Raw genomic sequence first — 17356 nt, forward strand, 5'->3', positions numbered from 1 at the left:
GAGTCTCTACACCCCTCCAACCAGGCGGAGGACCTCCAGTTGTCTCCAGAACCCTTCGGGGTGCTACCTGGTAGCGAAAGGACAGAGACTCTCCTTTACTCTGTACCTGATACCTCGCTCGCTTCGTCCAGTGAGTCCAACCTAGTGTACTCCGAAGCAGAGGTTACTCCCGAGTCTCTACACCCCTCCGACCAGGCGGAGGACCTCCAGTTGTCTCCAGAACCCTTCGGGGTGCCACCTGGTGGTGAATGGACAGAGACTTTCCTATATCCTAGATCTGATACCTCGCTTGCTTCGTCCAGTGAGTCCGACCTTGTGTACTCTGAAGCAGAGGTTACCCTTGAGTCTCTACATCCCTCTGACCAGGCGGAGGACCTCCAGTTGTCTCCAGAACCCTTCGGGGTGCAACCTGGTGGTGAATGGACAGAGACTTTCCTATACTCGGTACCCGATACCTCGCCTGCTTCCTCCAGTGAGTCCGACCTAGTGTACTCTGAAGCAGATGTTTTCTCTGAGCCTCTGCACTCTTCTGACCCGGCGGAGGACCTCCAGTTGTTTCCTGAATTCTCCGGGGTACCACCAGATAACAAAGAGACAGTGACTTTTCCTCATTATGTACCTGATAACCCGTCTATTTCTTCCTGTGAGCTTGACAAGATGTACCTCGAAGCAGAGATTACCCCCAAGTCTCTGTCCCCCTCCAACCCGGTGAAGGACTTCCAGTTGTCTCCTGTACCCTCTGGGGTGCCACCTGAAAATATGTGGAGAGAGACTTCCTTGTGTGCTGTTCCTGGTACTCCACCCATTTCGTCTGTTGCTAAGGATGGCTGGATAGGAGGTAGCATCCTAGCTAGCCAGATGAGATCAATTTTTCCTGTGGACAGTGGAAGTGATCTCCTTGAAGTGAACGACTGGTCCTCGAATTCCCTGCGGAAGATTCTGGCAGGCCTGAAGAAGAGGGGGCGTAAGGGGGGGGGTACTGTAACATACCTGGCGGCGTCCTTGCATGGTGGTCCATCTCCCACTGTGCAAGAGCGCGCACTTGATCTCCAGTCCAGAATGTCTCTCTGGCTTCCCTCCTTGCTGTCTGTTTGTCTGTTTTGGCTGCATAGGGCGACGCCCGCTGAACTTCCTGTTTCTTGTACCTGCTGCGGACACGCCCCTGTTTCACCTTCAGCCTATTGCTGTCCATCTTTGGGTATTTATACCACCTTCTTCCTCAAGATGGCGCCTGAGCATTGTGTCCTGTCAGTCGGCTTTTTGTCTCTGACATGCCAGGTCCTATCCTGTTTTCCTGCCTGTTTTCCAGTTCTGTGTCTGAACTGTGGTCTGTTCTTGTGAACACGCTTCTTGCCTGTTCTTTCGCCTTCTAGGGGCCGTATTCCTAGATCTGCCTGTCTGTGCCTTGCGGTATCTGTTCCCGTCTGAACAGAGTCCTGTTTGTGTCCCTGCCTTGCGGTATCTGTTCCTGTCTGAACTGAGTCCTGTCTATTTCTCCTGTCTTGCAGTATCAGTTCCCGTGTCTGAACTGAGTCCTGTCTATGTCTCCTGCCTTGCGGTATCAGTTCCCGTGTCTGAACTGAGTCCTGTCTGTGTACTCTTGCCTGCTGCCTTTCCTGGAGGCTGTATTTCCAGGCCTGTCTGAACACGCTCCTAGCCTGTTCCTCCCGCCTTCTAGGGGCCGATTACCTAGATCCGTTCCTGTATCTTGTCTGTCCTGTCTGAACACGCTCCTTGCCTGTTCGTCCCGCCTCTCTGGGGGCCGTATTCCCAGACCCGCTCCTGTTTCCCGCTGCAGTGTCGGTCTCTTCCGTACACTCAGTTCCAGTCTGAACTCTCTCCTATCCTTTACCTGTTTTGCCTCTATGTCCATTCCTTTCCTTTTTCTGCAGAGTCTGAACTCGTACCTAACTCCTGCTTGTTGTCTCTGTACTCCCGTTTGTGAGTTTGTGGTCCACTTGCTACTTCACTGCAAATACCCTGTGGGTATCTGGCTCTGCCTTTCCCTTCCTGTCTGTTCCGTGTGAACAGAGCCCTGTCCGTCCTGCTCTGACTCCTTGCTCACTGCTCCGGCAGCCTTGCTCCGCTCTGACCCTTTTGCTCACTGCTCCGGCAGCCTTGCTCCGCTCTGACCCTTTTGCTCACTGCTCCGGCAGTCCTGTCCTGCCCTGCTTCTGCCCGCTGCTCCGGCAGTCCTGTCCTGCCCTGCTTCTGCCCGCTGCTCCGGCAGTCCTGTCCTGCCCTGCTTCTGCCCGCTGCTCTGGCAGTCCTGTCCTGCCCTGCTTCTGCCCGCTGCTCCGGCAGTCCTGTCCTGCCCTGCTTCTGCCCGCTGCTCCGGCAGTCCTGTCCTGCCCTGCTTCTGCCCGCTGCTCCGGCAGTCCTGTCCTGCCCTGCTTCTGCCCGCTGCTCCGGCAGTCCTGTCCTGCAATGCTTCTGCCCGCTGCTCCGGCAGTCCTGTCCTGCCCTGCTTGTGCTCGCTGCTCCTGCAGCCCCGTCCTGCTCTGTTCTTGCCCACCGCTTCGGGCGTTCCCTCTCTGCTGTGGTTGTCTACCGCATCTGCGGTTCTGTGACCCAGTCTGTACTGGGTCTTAACCTTTCTGTGCTCCAGCCCGTCCTTTCGGCCAGTACCTCCCTGCCTGCATACTCGCCTGTATCCACCCATCTGCATACCTGCCGTGTTTGCTTACATCCACCAGTCTGTGCCAGCCTAACCTGCCTGTTCCAGTAATCCCAGTGTGGGTCAACCCCTGTGTCCGGAGTTTGACCTGGAGTAGCACCTGGTCAATCTGCCCGGTTTCTCCCTGGTGCACTGGCGTCGTATGCCGTCGTGCCACCTTGGTCGGATCGGCCAGATACTTAGTCACGCCCCTCCAGGCACTCTCCGGTCCATGGTCCAGTGGAACCACAACACCCGCACACGCCAGTCAGTCCGGGCGTGTGCATAACAGCTAGTCAGTGGATTATCCCAGCTGTTAAGCAAGCTACACCACCTGTAGTTTGGACACTTAATTTTTTCAAAGGAAATGATTCGGGCCCCCGGGACACTCAGTGAAGAGCATCGGGGAGGCACCCCAAGGCACAGGGGCTGGGACTGGCGGTAGGACGCCTTGCGGTGGACCGCCAAGCTCAATCCTTGTAAAAGCTTTTTAACTGCAGCAGCTTTAGTGGACATTACTGGAGCTGGAACTTTTTTTTATTTTATAGAAAAAGTACAAAAACATAAAAACCCCGCAACACTTCATCAAACCCTCCCCATGTCATATATCACCAACAATTTTCCAGAACAAAAGAGAGGCTAAGCCGCCAATATATAAATAACACACAACATGTAAACCCAGAAACTATAACCCCCCCTATGTCATACAATAACCAAACTGAAAAGAAGGCTAAGCTGCCTTAAAAATAAGCAAGGAACGATACTAAGCATACCATGAAAGTCCCCGCTAGGTCCAGATGAAAGTCTAGGTGCGGGATCTCCATTCAGAGCCACAGGAGTCCATTGAGTCCGTAAGAGTCCTTGAGAGAGTCCAAGAGAGTCCCAGAGTCCTAGAGTCCGTGAGTCCTCACATTAAAGTTTATGCTTGGCTCAGCTCTGCTCAGCTCCACCCCTGCTCTTTTCGCTCTTTTTTGCTCCTCTCCCTTGCCCTTGCTACTTTCTTATTCCCTTTCCATCCGCCTCCTTCCCGGCTCGATGTTCCATATAGAAACAGAAGAGAAACAGAAAAAGGGGACCGCATTACCATACCTTCAGACGAACCACAGACAACCTTAACACACAGCCTGAAAATAAAACCTGGTCCATCGCCCAACATAACAAACCCAACATAAACATAATAACCACTGTGGAAAAAAAACAACCCTAACTGAAACTTAGAACCCTACATACACACCCATGTGTTGTTTTTTTTTTATTTTATTTTATTTTTTTTATTTTTTCCCACTGGCATAAAATATGACATACACTAATACTACCACATGACAATACTACTACATGACAATACTACTACTTAAATATATATTTTTTTTTTTTTGCGATATCTCGGTGGGGTTAACCTTCACCCCACCTTATTACCCTACTGCCTTATGGAATACCTCACAACTTAGCATAATAACACAACAACTTAACAACATTATAACCTGACGACAATCTAACACCTACCACTTACACTTTAAGCCATGGCTCGGTGCTTGCAAGCCCCATACACCTCAGTACTTCTTGAAAACAAAAAGCTACCAGTGAAAGTTGACAGCCCACCACCGGGAGCCGGAAAAGCAGGCACTCTCCCTGATGCAAGGAAAAATATAAATATAAACCTACCTTTCCCTTACTATCTAAAAAGCTATCCCTAATTTAAAAGACCTGTCCCTATCTGTCCCTCCCTGCCCCTATCGCCCTATCTACCTCACTTCATGCCTAACTATCTTTCCCTCCTCTGTCCCTAACTGTCCCTATGAATATCTCTCCCTACTGCCTAAATACCTGCCCCTACTACTATAAAAATAAAATTAATCTGGCCCTCAAGGCACTTCAAATGAGAGACCCCTCCAAAGGCGGGAGGCCTTCCCAGTGCCCAGCCTGTCAAATTCCAGCGAGCGCATTTTACCGAGGTCACCCAGAATGTTCCTAACCACCTCTTCCATGGGGAGGTTTTTCTGTTAGGTAGAAACTAAACAGCGTGCGTTCCAAGTGCAGAACCTAACCACTAAGCTGACTAGAAATAACGTGCCCCGATCTCGGCCACCCAGGGACCCGAATGCTCCGTACGCCCACTCCGGATAGGAGAGGCGAGCCAGCCTAGGCCAGCCTATGGAAGCACCCACCCTGTTGCAGACCCCTGTATTAAAGGGGCACTGAAAGAGAAAGTGCTCCATGCTTTCCAGCACGTTGCAGCATTCCTCAAGGGGGCAACAACGGTCATGGGAATTCCTGTACTTCAAACTGCCCCTTACATACAGCCTCCCGTGAAAGCAGCGCCAGGCCAAGTCCCAAAACTTCAAGGGGATCCGAGTAGAATTTAACAACCTCAGCCCCACCTCCAGATCCCGACCTGGGCAATCCTTGAGGGCCAGAGGCTTCTGGAAATGGGTCAACAGAACCCTCCTGTCAAGGAATTTCCTCGGCATGGCTCTGATCTCCCACATTCCCAGACCCCACCGGCGTATCACTTTCAAAACCAGGGTAGCATAAGCCGGGAGATGCCCGTGCGGTGTGCGTAGGTCCTTCACTCGCCCTCCTGACTCCCATTCCTGGAAGAAGGGTCGAAGCCATCCCCTGCAGGAGAATACCCACAGAGGAGCCCTCTCTGGCCAGAGGTTCACTATGTTGTTTTTAAGGAAGGCATTCACTAAGAATACCACGGGTTGACCATACCCAACCCGCCTAGTCTCCTCGTACCGTACGTGACCTCTCTTTTGACTAGGTTGAGCCTGTTTCCCCATAACATCTGAAAAAACAGGCCATAGACCCGTGTCCAAAGAGGCTCTGGCAAAATGCAGACGCTGCCCAAATAGTTCAGCAAAGGCAGAAGGTAACCCTTGATCAGGTTCACCCGCTCCCTTAGGGTCAAAGTCCAAACCTTCCACTGGTCCACCTTTTGAGTGGCAATCTTCAGCCTGCCCTCCCAATTTAGCTGGGGGTAATCACCCGGGCCAAAATTGATGCCTAAGATCTTAGCTGTTGGTTGAGGTTCTAGGAGGGTGTCCAGGAGACCAAAACTAGGGTCTCCCCCTCCCAGACTGAGACTCTCACACTTCTCCTGGTTGATCTTAGACCCAGATGCCTCCGAGTAGCGGTCAACCTCAGACATCACCCAGTCCGCCTCCTCTTTCGAGGATACGAACAAGGAGACATCATCGGCGTATGCCACTGCCCTCAAGGTGGCCTCCGGAGCCGCCTGATCCATCCAGACTCCTGCCAACGGTCCACCCTCGATCCTCCTTAAAAAGGGGTCGATGGCGAACACGTATAACAGCGGGCTCAACGGACAGCCCTGGCGAACCCCAGATTCCACCTCAAAAGGGTGGCCAGACCAACCATTCACCAGCGGGAAAGTCTCAGCTCCTGCAAACAATGCCTTTAACCAATTTACGAACCCCCCGGGCAGACCGTACCTCAAAAGGACAGACCAGAGGTAGTCGTGGTTCACCAAATCAAAATCCTTTGCCTGATCTAGGGACAGCAGAAACCCCTTCCAGAGGCCAGCCCTAGCCTGCTCCACTGCCTCTCGGACACCGAGTACAGCACTAAATGTGCTGTGGCCTGGAACAGAGCAATGCTGGGACCCCGAAAGGAGCTGGGGCGCAAATTTCACCAACCGATTAAAGAGCACCCTTGCCAGAACCTTCCGGTCCGTATTGAGAAGCGCTATGGGACGCCAGTTCTCAATACGGGACGAGTCCTTACTCTTTGACAGGATAATCAGGGCAGACCTCCTCATTGAATTGGGAAGAGCACCCGAGGAAAGGCACTCGTTGAACACCTCCGTCAAGAGGGGGACCAAGGAGTCCCTAAAGTTCTTATAAAATTCAGACGTTAAGCCATCTGGACCTGGAGATTTCTTGAGCCGAAGCCAATCAATGGCCAGTCTCACTTCCTCTCCCCTGATTTCCTCAGTCAAAACGCTGAGAGAGGGGTCATCCCCTGGCTCAGGAACGGCTTCGGCCTGGAAAGTCGACGTCATGTCTCGATCTAGTTCCCTCTTTCCCAAGAGGCGTGAGTAGAACGACCTGACGACTTCCAGGATCCCTGATTTGGATCTGTTCAGGGAACCTGTACTATCGATCAGGCCGGTCACTACTTTACGATTCACTGACATCTTACAGTTTCTGTAGGGGTCAGGCGAAAATCCCTCTCAAAAACCAAAGATGTGTGTCTATCATACTGACTCCTCTTGAGCAAAGACTTCACTCTGGAGATCTCCTCACGGTCACCTCCAGTCGAGACGAGCTGTTCGAGTTTCCTACTCAGGCTCTGGTACAGGCGGTACCTGCTCAGGCTCCTGAGGCTAGAGAGCTGGCGGAAGAAACTCGCAACCCGATCTTTGAACATCTCCCACCACTCAGACTTAGTGCTACACAGATCCATCAGCGGTACCTGGCACTGCAGAAAATCCTCAAAGGATTGTCTCACCTCCGCTTCTTCCAGCTGTGATGAATTCAGCTTCCATAGCCCTCTCCCCATCCGGGGGGTTTCTGAAACATTCAAGGAAAAGAAAATTAGACAGTGATCGGAGAATTCCACCTCCACAGCGGACACTGCTGAAGAGACGGCATCCTCCTTTAAAAAAAACTGTCTATTCTAGACCTACAACTACCCCTATAATAGGTGAAACCACTGTGACCTGGGGTGTGCCGGATGTGGACATCCTCCAGGCGAGCATCACTAGCTATGCTATTCAGAGTCACGCTATCATAAGCCAGCCAGCCATTGGAGCCTCCGCGGTCACGTAATCTTGTGACGGTGTTGAAGTCCCCTTCAAAGACCACCTGCCGACTCGGAAAAAGATAGGGCTTGATCTTCAGGAGGAGACATTTGCGGTCCCACTTTGATTGGGGACCGTAGATGTTTATGAGCCGAAGCTCCTGTCCTCCCATGAAGATGTCTAAAACAAAGCACCTTCCCATTTCTACCTCGATAACCCTCCGGCATTCTACCGCTGCAGTCTTAAAAAGGACCGCCACCCCGCTATACGGCTCGGCCGCAAGAGACCAGTATGATGGCCCACACCTCCACTCACTCCTTGCCTTGTGAATGGACCCCATGTCCGTTAGTCTGGTCTCCTGCAAAAATAAAATTTCAGCCTCAAACCGGGTGAGAAAATCAAAGGCCGTAAATCTAGCCGCATCTGATTTTATGCTGGCGACATTAATGGATGCCAGCGTCAACGGGGTTGGTGCAGCCATTGGGTGATCGAATTAGATGGCTTTCTTCTTCCCTCCATCCCCCTCACCGTCCGACAAAGACCCCATGCTGTCACGCTCACGGCGTTTGAGGGACACTGTCATATCCATAGAACCCCCCCTCCCCTTTCTACCTCACCCCCAGGTTCAGGGACAGTCCCTCCCTCAGAGGAAGATGGTATACCCCCCGAGGGAAGGACTTCGCCGTCCCCCACAGGCCCCTCAGGTGGCTCCCCCAGCTCTTTGCCCTCGACCCCCACCACATCAGGGTCCTCGAGGACTCCAAACCGGTTGGAGACAGAGATCAGAGGGGAGATCGTGGAGCCTTCCGCCGGCACCTTGCTGGTCAGGGGGGGGGGCAGATTTTTTAACCCTCTTCCCATTGATCTTCCCCTTCCTCCTTCGCCTTTTTTTTGGGGTTTCACTGTCACCCTTTGCTGTAGGCTGCGCATCCTCGTCCTCTTCAACACTTTCATATTGGCAGGAATCTGAGAGCGCAGCCGCCTCCTCCCTCTCCATCCTCCTGGTCTCTTCGCTCAGCGCCTCCTCCCCCAGGGCCTCAGTGGCACCGGTCGAGACCCCTGGAGGGGGGACAGTCATCACCCCAGTTGCCTGGGGATCCCCCTGCCCTTCCCCAACCAGGCGCCTCTCCTGCCTCCGATGATAAGAGGGGCCCCGGACCTTCCTGTTCTTCACTGGCCCCTCAGCCCCCTCGCTTCCACCAGCCCCAGGCTCAGCAGAGGGTGCACTGTCGGGATCCACCCCAACACGGCCACCCTCTGCCTGACCAAAGATGGCGTTGGCGAAAGAACGAGGGCAGCGACTGAACGGATGCCCGACGGCATCACACAGGTGGCACCGAACCGTACCACAGGAGGCGGCGAGATGGCCTATCCCACCACACAGGGTGCATTTCTGCACCCTGCATGCTGCACTAAAGTGTGTGGGATCACCGCACCTGTGGCACACTTTCGGCTGCCCCTGGTAGAAAACCAGGATCCTGTCCCTCCCAAGGAAAGCCGAGGAAGGGATGTGGGTGACAGTGCCGCCGGACCTCTTCAACCTCATCATGAAGGTCCAGCCCCCTGACCAAATACCCTCATCCATTATTTTTGCTGGAACCTCCACCACTTCTCCGTGCCTACTGAGCCAGGTCATAATGTCGACTCCTGAAAGTGACTCATTGCATGTCAGCTCGTAGTTCGACCAAAAAAGCTCCATGCCCTCCGGCCGAACAAAGCTAACATCAAAGATGGGGGTGCCAAAAGGATGTATCAGGGCAAAGATGTCATTTGCCCTTAAACCCATCTCCAGGAGGAACTTCACCACCCTTGATCTTGATGGGCACGCATCGTCACCCCTCCACCGGAGACGGACCACATTCCTCCTGGACACCCCCCGCCCGGCTGTAGGGAGAGACCATACAGTCTCTCCCCCCCTTTTCTCTTGGAAGGCGGCATGTCCAAATTTGTCCAACCAAAAGGACAGGTCCACATCCCTCCCCTCTACTGAGATCGTCCGATCCCCACGCCTCAGGGCCTGCACGAGACAGCGGTGGAAATCTCCGTCTCCTGAGCCTGAAGGTGAGGAAGACCCTGCCACAGCCCCAGAAAAATTCTAAACATTGCCTGCAGGGGGCGATGGACCGGCCCCCACACTGTCACCACTCACCCCTCTTGTATCACCTCTCACATTGCCCCCCCCCCTGGCAGGGCTGGCCATTCCTCCATTTCTATACACTCCCCATTCTCTCCAATCACACTTCCACCTAAACCCTCATTCACACCATGCGCTTTTTTCCCTCCCACTCCATCATTCACACCATGCGTTTTTTCCCCTCCCCCCACATTATTCACACCCTGCGTTTTTTTCCCTCCCCCCACATTATTCACACCCTGCATTCTCCCTGCTCCACTTACAGGTGCAGCCCCTTTCTCTGCTCTTCCCTTGCCGGTGTTATTACTTCCTGGACTTTTGCTTGGGAGATTCTGGCTGGTTGCCCCTTTAAGATTTTTCTCGCGTACTGCCACTTTAAGGGATTCACAGCCACTGCTGGAAATAGGTACACCTAGATTTCCAGCAGAGCATGCAGCAGCAACAGCCAGCTCAGCAGCAGAACATTCCTCCTGCACTCCATGCTGCAGGACATCGCGCCCTGAGGGAGCAGCCACCGCCGAGGACCCTGCCGACCCAGGTGACAAAATGCCAACAGGGGACCCCGACGGTGCGACCCCCTCCCCCTACGGCTGGGGGCGGGGATTCCATGTTTACTACTTTGGATGTTTTCTGGGATGTTTTTGATGCTATTTTCACCTCATTTACACTGCACATGTCCTTTACTTTAACCGGCACCGGGGTCCCTGCCACCACAGGTGGTACAAGGCTGGCAGGAGACCCCAGCAGCACCGCACCCCCTGCTGGGGTTGCAATCAGGGACGCGGCCGGCCGTGTTGCCACGGTTTAAACTCTTAAGCTCCCGCCCTTACATATTGCCGGCGCCGAGGCCCCTGCGGACCCAGATGGTGGCAGGCACAAAGGGGACCCCGGAAACACCGCCCCCGCTGCCGGTGGTGCGGTCGGGGACATGGCTGGCTGTACCTCAGCCACGACACTCCTCTCGCCCTTTGATGTTACCGGCGCCGAGGCCCCCGCAGCCCCAGGTGGAAGCGGGCTCACAGGAGGCCCCGGTGGGCCGGCCGCCCCCGCCGAGGGTGCGGGCGGGGGTAGGATGGCGGCGGCTATCACGGCTGACCCCTTGCTCTTACTAGTTGGCCCCGGGGCCCCCGCAGACCCAGTAGATGACACACTTGCCAGGGACCCCGGCAGCACAACCTCCCCCACCAAGGTGGGGTCGCGGGTCAGCTGGACCTCCGGCACCATCCTCATGTTAGGTCCCTTTCCCCCATCCATGCTACTATCAGCATGGATGGTAGCCTTCACCATGATTACATTTCTCTTCCCGCCCCCTTGCACTGGGCCCACACCAGAATCCAGGCCGGGGTGGGGTGGGAAGCGGGCACATAGTGGGACCGGGGGGTCCCAGGAAGGGGGACATACACAAGTTTTTCCTCCATTCTGATCTTATTCTTCCCTTTTTTATTCCTCCCCTTCCCAGTTGCCTCTTCCAGGCAGCCCTCGTCCCCAAATGTAAGCTGGGAGAAATCCACTCCCAGGGACTCGAGCTGCCGGATCTGGCGCATGAGGCAACCCCCCTCGCTACCACTGTCACTACTCCCATCATCATCCTCCACACTGCTGGCGTCCGATGGGAGCGCAACTTGGTGAGGATCTAATTGCCCACTATGTGTGACCTGGTGATCACTTACCAGGTCCCCAGGCAGGCTGTATGGCTTCTCCTCCTCCTCCTCCTCCTCCTTCATAGCAGACTCCCCAGCCTCCTCCCCCTCCTCCTCCTCTGCCTGGGTCGAGCGGCCAGACCCCTCTAGCGCCCCTCTGGCGGCGGTGGTCGTGGTTATTCCCAAGAACCTCTCATCGCTGCTAAGTTTCTCTTCGAAGGGACCGGCATTAGCCAGAATCTCTTGCTTCCTCTTCTCCAAGGCCTTTATTGAGCTTTTCAGCTCCTTTACTTTAGCTGACAGGGCCAACCTAGGGCCACGAGATGCGCTGTTTGCGGCTAGCAGAGCACATCGCAGCTCCTCCTGAAGCCGCCTCAAGGTCTTTATGGCTTCCCCGTGCTCACTGAGGTACATGCCCAGGTGGAAGTTGGCTCCCCCTCAGCCGGGACACCCCAGTCCTTATGTACGGCCATTGTACCCCGGCAAGCACTAGGCTCTTCTCCAGGAGGAGAGATCTGTCCCACTTGCGGCCCAGCTACGGCCCCGGCGGGTACCCTGCCGCCCCTCTTTGCCTGTTTAGCCTCCTTGGCCTTAGCCTCCATCGCTCTCACCTCTTTGGCTTTTCCTTCCTTGGCCTTTTTGGCCTTTGAGGTGCTGCCTTTCATTGTAGGGGCTCAGTACAAAATAAAGTCACAATAAAGTTCAAAATAAAGTCCAAAAACAGGACTCCCAAGCCCCACTGCTGTCCCCAACCACCCTCCCTCTCCTGGATCCAAGAGGGGGGGGTTCCTTCCAGGTGAAAAACAAGCCTCACGGCCCGGGAGCTCCTCAGTCCACCACCTCTCTCCTCAGCTGCAGTCCACACACTGACACACCCAGGAAGTGCCGCGGCTGCTGGCATGAGACTTGCCCTTCAATAGATTTAAAAGGATTTATAGTGTACTCATTCAAATTAGAGAGAAAATTTAAATTAAAAAGATTAGACCTGCCTCCACCACAGGGGGATTCGCTCGACCCACCAGCGGACAGGCACCAGTATTGGGAGAGGGCGGCTGGCCGTCAGGGTCCACCGCGGCTCTGGCACAAACCCGGCGACACGGAGGTCGCACGGGCAGGAACGGACTGGCCGTGTCGGCTTCACACTTTTTTGGTTTTAGAAGGGCATGACATGCCTATATCTGTGTCTCCCCCTCCTTTTACTCCTCCACCTCTTTTCTTTACACATGACTATATGTACTTGTCACTTTTCCATGTGTTAGTTTTGTCTTCTGAGCAGTTTGTCAGCTTTTGGACACCTTGGAATGTGTTTTCTATGTGTTTCTATGTGTTTTTGTAGGCCTGCCATTGGTTTTAACGGTGTTCGACGAACAGTTCGAAAAACAGTTCGGCGAACATACGGGTGTTCGACGAACCGAACTCGAACACTATGGGGGTGGCTCAACACTACTTACTAGTGGGTATTGGCAGGTTCCTGTAGCAGAGGCGGATAAAGAAAAGACCGCGTTCACAACCCCGATGGGCCTCAGTGAATTCAACTGCATGCCGTTCGGGCTCTGCAACGCCCCAGGAACCTTCCAGCGTTTGATGGAGTGCTGTTTGGGACATAAGAACTTCGAGACAGTCCTGTTGTACCTGGATGACATCATAGTATACCCCAGGTCGTATGAAGATCATCTAAAGCACCTGGCAGAAGTGTTTGAAGCCCTAGCAGGTTTTGGCCTGAAGGTGAAGCCGTCAAAATGCCACCTGTTGAATCCCAAGGTACAGTACTTAGGTCACTTGGTATGCGCTGAAGGTGTAGCACCAGACCCTGACAAGGTCACAGTAATCAAGGACTGGCCAAGACCCTCCACGATCAAGGGAGTGCGGCAGCTCCTCGGGTTGGTGGGCTACTACCGAAGATTTATCCCAGGCTTCACCAAGATGGCAGCACCCATGCAGGACCTCCTAGTAGGACAGTCCAGGAAGGCTAAAAACCTGACGCCTCCATTCAAGTGGGACAAGCTGGAAGATGAATCCTTCACCAGACTGAAGATGGCCCTCACAGGAGAGGAGATCCTGGCCTACCCCGACTATGGTCAACCCTTCATCCTCCATACGGACGCGAGCAACGTGGGACTAGGAGCGGTGCTGTCCCAGATCCAGCAAGGCAGTCCGGGATTATCTATAGAATAATAGAAGTAACTACTTATAGTACAGGGATTTTCTCCCTGTCCGTTTCATTTTCTTTTCCCTAACTGAACTTTTTGTTGGTGCAGGGAGAGAGTAATTGCCTACGCCAGCAGGAAGCTCCGGCCTACAGAAAGAAACCCCGAGAACTACAGCTCCTTTAAGTTGGAATTCCCCGCCATAGTCTGGGCTGTGACAGAGCGCTTCAAGCATTTTCTCGCCTCCTCCAAATTCACCGTCTTCACAGATAACAACCCGCTGACACACCTGGACATTGCAAAACTTGGTGCCCTGGAGCAAAGATGGATGGCCCAACTGTCTAATTTTGAATTCACCATCAAGTACCGGGCTGGGCGCAAGAATACAAACGCTGATGCGCTGTCCAGGATGCCTAACCTACCAGATGGGGGAGAAGATCCGGAGGGGCTGGAGGAGATAGAGATCCCCGCTTTCCACCGTCACGGGGTAACTCCTGCCGAAATAGCTCAGTTGGGAGAGCATTAGACTGAAGATCTAAAGGTCCCTGGTTCAATCCTGGGTTTCGGCAAAAGTTTTTAACTTAAACACATGCTAAAAAGAAAGAAAGAAATGTTTATTAAATGGAAAGAGGGAGGCATATCTAAAGAAGATTATAATGCAGTCTGCAGATCCTGTAGGGCACGTATCAGGTTAGCTAAAGCTGACAATGAATTAAGGCTTGCAAGAGATGTCAAAAGCAATAAAAAAGGATTTTGGGGGTATGTAAAAAGTAAAAGAAAAGTCAAAGATGCTATAGGATTTTTACAGGATGAAAATGGAGAAATGGTAAGAGAGGATGTTGAGAAGGCCGAACTTTTTAATTCCTATTTTGCATCTGTTTTCTCTCAGAAAGAAAATGTAACATCAACTGATCTTCACTGTCCTTTTAAAGGAATAGAGGAATCCAAGTTATCTGTAAACAGAAAGATTGTGAGGGAATATTTAGCTAACATAAATGAGTTCAAGTCTCCAGGTCCAGATGAATTACACCCCAGAGTACTGAAGGAGATTGTAGAAGAAATTTTAGAACCACTCTCCATAATCTTTGAAAATTCTTGGAGAACAGGAGAAGTCCCAGAAGACTGGAGAAGAGCAAATGTTGTTCCTATCTTCAAAAAGGGGAAGAAGGTGGACCCAGGGAACTATAGGCCGGTGAGTCTGACTTCTATACCAGGAAAGATCTTTGAACAAATTATTAAACAACATGTATGTAAGTACATGGATAAGAATGAAGTGATTAACCAGAGTCAGCATGGGTTTGTAACTAACAAGTCATGTCAGACTAACTTAATTTCCTTCTATGACAGAATCACTGACTGGGTGGATCAGGGAAATGCTGTAGATATAGTATATCTTGACTTCAGCAAAGCATTTGACAAAGTATCTCACATCATCCTTATTGAAAAAATGACCAAGTATGCAATGGACCAGGCAACTGTTAGGTGGATTCATAACTGGCTTAGTGATCGGACTCAAAGGGTGGTTGTAAATGGCTTCACATCCAGCTGGATGAATGTCTCAAGTGGGGTACCACAGGGCTCCGTCCTGGGACCTGTATTGTTCAACATCTTTATCAATGATGTAGATGAAGGAATTGAGGGTAAACTGATTAAATTTGCTGATGACACAAAGCTAGGAGGGATAGCTAATACTAGAGAAGAGAGAGAGAGGATTCAAAAAGACCTAAATAAACTGGAGCAGTGGGCAGCAACCAACAGAATGGTTTTTAACAGGGAAAAATGCAAAGTACTACATCTGGGCAATAAAAATGAAAAAAGCATATACAGAATTGGAGGAATAGAGCTAAGCAACAGTACATGTGAAAAAGACTTAGGTATACTAATAGATCATAGACTGAACATGAGTCAACAGTGTGATGCAGCAGCAAAAAAGGCAAATACAATTCTGGGATGTATTAACAGAAGCATACAGTCTAGATCACGTGAAGTCATTATCGGTCTTTACTCCTCTTTGGTCAGACCTCATCTGGAATACTGTGTACAGTTTTGGGCACCACATTTTAAAAAAGACATAGACAAACTGGAGCAAGTTCAGAGAAGAGCGACCAGAATGGTGACTGGTCTGCAAACCATGTCCTATGAGGAACGGTTCCAGGATTTGGGAATGTTTAGCTTGCAAAAAAGAAGACTGAGAGGAGACTTAATAGCTGTCTACAAATATGTCAAGGGCTGTCACATTGTAGAAGGATCATCTTTATTCTCATTTGCACAAGGAAAGACTAGAAGCAATGGGATGAAACTAAATGGGAGGAGACACAGATTAGATATTAGAAAAAACTTTTTGACAGTTAGGGTGATTAATGAGTGGAACAGGCTGCCACGAGAGGTGGTGAGTTCCCCTTCAATGGACGTCTTCAAACAGAGGCTGGACAGACATCTGTCTGAGATGATCTAGTGAATCCTGCTTTGAGCAGGGGGTTGGACCAGATGACCCAGGAGGTCCCTTCCAACTCTACCATTCTATGATTCTATGATTCTATGAACTCGGTGCTCCCACTGTGTGAAGAACAGGTGCTCTGCCAACAGGGAGGCCACATTTAATCCATTGCCCCACCATGAATGGGCAGAAACACAAGACAGTGACCTGGCTGTCCGCCTAGTCAAAGAGTTGCTGTCCCAAGCTGAAGCACACCCTGATCCAGATGCTCCTGAGGAGACCAAACAGCTGTGGAAAGAGAAAGGCAATCTGTTCATTTATGAAGGGAAGCTGTGTCGAAGAGCCATCAACTCTCGGACACATTAACTGGTCTGGCAGGTGTTAGTCCCGAGGCGGGATGCGTCTATGGTCTTGGAAGCGTACCACGATGGAGCAGGACACTTCGGATGGAAAAATCTGGAAGTCCTGCTACGTGAACGGTTCTTTTGGGCTGGCATGAGGAAAGCAATCGAGAGGTGGTGTCGAGAATGCGGACCATGCAACCTGAGAAGAAAAGACCATGACAGCCAGAGGGCTCCCCTGCAGCCCATCTTCACCAAACAGCCACTCGAACTGGTAGCCTTGGACCACGTGAAGCTAGCCCCAAGCAGGTCAGGCTATGTCTACGCCCTCACCATCATAGACCACTACTCCCAGTTTCTGGTAATAGTGCCAGTAAAGGACCAGACGGCTCAAACAGCAGTCAGAGCTTTCCAGCAGCCCTTCTGCCGCCCGCATGGTTACCGAGAACGTGTGCTAACTGACCAAGGTCTGGCCTTCGAAGCGGAGGTGTTCCAGGAATTCTGCAACCTGTATGGCTGCAAGAATATCAGGACAATGCCTTATCACCCCCAGACCAACTGGTTGTGTGAGAAGATGAACCAGGTGGTGATAGACCTGTTGAAGACGTTGCCCCTGGAAGAACACAGTCTGTGGCCGGAAAAGTTGCCAGATCTGGTGGACCTCTACAATCATATCCCAGTGAATTCCACCAACTGCATACCTGCTTACCTGATGAGAGCCAGACCTGGTAAGCTGCCCATCGACCTGGATATGGGAGTCCTAACACCAGAGACCGTCTCACCAGATGCAGATTGGGATACTGAGTGGCAGCAGCAATACCGCAAGGTACAGGAAAGTGTTGAAAGAAGTCTGTCTCAAGCAAGACAAAGGCAGGAGAAGACTTACAATCAACATGCACCTGCTGTTCCCCTGTCACATGGAGAGCAAGTCCTAAAGAGGAAGAGGCGACACCACAAGTTGGATGACCAGTGGGAGGAAGAACCGTACACCATTCTACCCTCAAGCCATGGTAACCCCAAGGTGTACCTCATTAGTAAGTATGGAGGAGAAACATTAACAACAGTTTCCAGAGACCACCTGAAGAAATGTCCCGAGCAGCTGCAACATCCAAAAGAAGACCAAGATAGCCCTCAACCCGCAGAGGAAGTGGAAGAAATGGTCAGCACGGTACTCGGAGAATTTCCCCGGTCATGGACACAAGTGAATAATGCAATAGTTGTGCCAGTCCTTACATT

The 17356-nt window shown here is 52.1% G+C and overlaps 1 non-coding gene across 1 annotated transcript; it reads left to right on the forward strand.

Moving 5' to 3' along the window:
* Positions 1 to 13838: 13838 nt before the first annotated feature.
* TRNAF-GAA (transfer RNA phenylalanine (anticodon GAA)) lies at positions 13839 to 13911 on the forward strand. Its single transcript has one exon. It is a non-coding gene; the product is annotated as a tRNA-Phe (tRNA).
* The last annotated feature ends 3445 nt before the right edge of the window (positions 13912 to 17356 follow it).

Source organism: Phyllobates terribilis, unplaced genomic scaffold (genome assembly GCF_046119375.1).
Source record: "Phyllobates terribilis strain yellow unplaced genomic scaffold, ASM4611937v1 Scaffold_4__5_contigs__length_816908805, whole genome shotgun sequence".
Lineage (NCBI taxonomy): Eukaryota > Metazoa > Chordata > Amphibia > Anura > Dendrobatidae > Phyllobates > Phyllobates terribilis.